The following is a 2,500-nucleotide window of genomic DNA, read 5'->3' as shown; positions in this document are numbered from 1 at the left end:
CCAGAATGTTGGAATTGGTGAAAGGCTGGTGAAAAGAAATTGAAGGAAAAAGAAGAATTAAAATAGAAGAAAAATTGAGAAAAAAAAAAAAAAATTACAAAAAAAAAAAAAAAATCTGAAGGAAGAAAGGAAGAAAAAAAATTTAGAAAGAAGAAAAAAAATCGAAACGTCGTTTCTTCGTGAGATCACTGGATGACCCAAAATGTTGAAATTGGTGGAAGGCTGGTAAAAAGAAATTGGAGGAAAGAAAAAAATTAAAATAGAAGAAAAATTGAAAAAAAAAAAAAAAAAAAAAAAATTGGAGGAAGATGTAAAAAAAAAAAAAAAATCGGAAAAAATTGAAAAAAAAAAAAAATTGAGAAAAAAATCAGAAAAAGAAAAAAAAAATTAAAAGGAAAAAAAAAAAATTGGAAAAAAATTGAAAAACAATAAAAAAAAAAAAAAATATTGAAATGTCGTTTTTTCGTGAGATTACTGGATGACCCGGAATGTTAAAATTGGTGAAAGGCTGGAAAAAAAAAAAAAATTGGAGAAAAAAATTTGAAAAAAGAAAAAAAAAAATCAAAACAAAATTGAGAGAAGAGGGAAAAAAAATTGAGGAAAAAAAATGGAAAAAATTTGAAAGAAAAAAAAAAAAAAATTCGAAGAAAAAAAAAAAAACCAAGATGTCGTCTCTTCGTGAAATTACTGGATGACCCAAAATGTTGAAATTGGCAAAAAGCTAGGAAAAAAAATGAAATTGAAAAAAAAAATAAGAATTGAAAAAAAATTCAAAAAAATTGAAAAAAAAAAAAAATTGGAAAAAAAGAGAAGAAAAAAAGATGTCGTTTTTTCGTGAGATTACTAGATCACCCAGAATGTTAAAATTGGTGGAAGGCTGGAAAAAAAATGAGAAGAAAAAAAAAAAAAAATTGAAAAAAAAAAAAAAAAATCGAGATGTCGTTTTTTTGTGGGATGACTGAATGACTTAGAATGTCGAAATTGGTGAAAGATGAGAAAAGAAAAAAAAAAAAAAAAAATTAAAAAAAAAAAAAAAAAATCAAAATGTCGTTTTTTTGAGGGATTACTGAATGACTCAAAATGTTGGAATCAGTGGAAGATGTAAAGGAAAAAAAAAAAAAAAAAATTAAAAACAAAAAAAACATCAAAAGAAAAAAAAAAAAACATCAAAAAAAAAAAAAAAAAAATTGAAAAAAAAAAAAAAAAAAATCAAAATGTCGTATCTTTGAGAGATTACTGGATGACCCAAAATGTTGAAATTGGCAAAAGGCTAGGAAAAAAATAAAATTGAAAAAAAAAATAAGAATTGAAAAAAAATTGAAAAAAATTAAAAAAAATTAAAAAAAAAAAATTGGAAAAAAAGGAAAGAAAAAAAGATGTCGTTCCTTCGTGAGATTACTGAATGACCCAAAATGTTAAAATTGGTGAAAGGCTGGAAAAAAAATGAGAAAAAAAAAAAAAAAAAAATTAGAAAAAAAAAAAAAATGGAAGAAGAGAAAAAAAAAAATCGAAAAGAGAAAAATCAAGATGTTTTGTTTCCGTGAGATGACTGAATGACCGAAAATGTTGAAATTGGTGAAAGTGAAGAAGAAAAAAAAAAAAAAAAAAAAAAATCGAGATGTCGTTTTTTTGTGGGATTACTGAATGACTCAAAATGTTGAAATTGGTGGAAGATGGGAGAAAAAAAAAAATCAAGATGTCGTTTTTTTGTGGGATCACTGAATGACCCGGAATGTTGAAATTAGTGTAAGTGAAAAAAGAAAAAAAAAATTGAAAAAAAAAAAAAAAAAAAATAAAAAAAAAAAAAAAAAATTAGAAGAAAAAAAAAAAAAAAATTGAGATGTCGTTTTTTGGAGGGATTACTGAATGACCCAAAATGTTGAAATTGGTAAAAGTGAGAAAAAAAAAAAAAAAAAAAAAAAAAAAAAAAAAAAAAAAAAAAAAAAAAAAAAAAAAAAAAAAAATAAAAAAAAAAAAAATAAAAAAAAAAAAAAAATTGAAAAAAAAAAAAAAAAAAAATTGGGATGTCGTTTTTTTGAGGGATTACTGGATGACCCTAAATGTTGAAATTGGTAAAAGTATAAAAAAAAAAAAAAAAAAAATTAAAAAAAAAAAAAAAAATTGAAAAAAAAAAAAAAAAATTGGGATGTCGTTTTTTCGAGAGATTACTGAATGACTCGAAATGTTAAAATTGGTGGAAGATGGGAAAGAAAAAAAAAAAAGAAAAAAAAAAAAAAAAAAAAAAAAAAAAAAAAAAAAAAATTCGAGAAAAGAAAAAAAAAAAAAAAAATTGAGGAGAAAAAGAAAATTGAAAACAAAAAAAAATTGAAAAAAAAAAAAATTAGGAAAGAAAAAAAAAAAAAATTAAGATGTCGTTTTTTTGTGGGATTACTGAATGACCGAAAATGTTGAAATTGGTGAAAGTGAAAGAAAAAAAAAAAAAAAAAAAAAATTGAAGAAAAAAAAAAAAATTGAGATGTCGTTTTTTTAAGGGATTACT

The sequence above is a fragment of the Athalia rosae genome, chromosome 5 (genome assembly GCF_917208135.1).
Source record: "Athalia rosae chromosome 5, iyAthRosa1.1, whole genome shotgun sequence".
In the NCBI taxonomy this organism is placed as follows: Eukaryota; Metazoa; Arthropoda; class Insecta; order Hymenoptera; family Athaliidae; genus Athalia; species Athalia rosae.
This window is presented reverse-complemented; position numbering follows the sequence as displayed.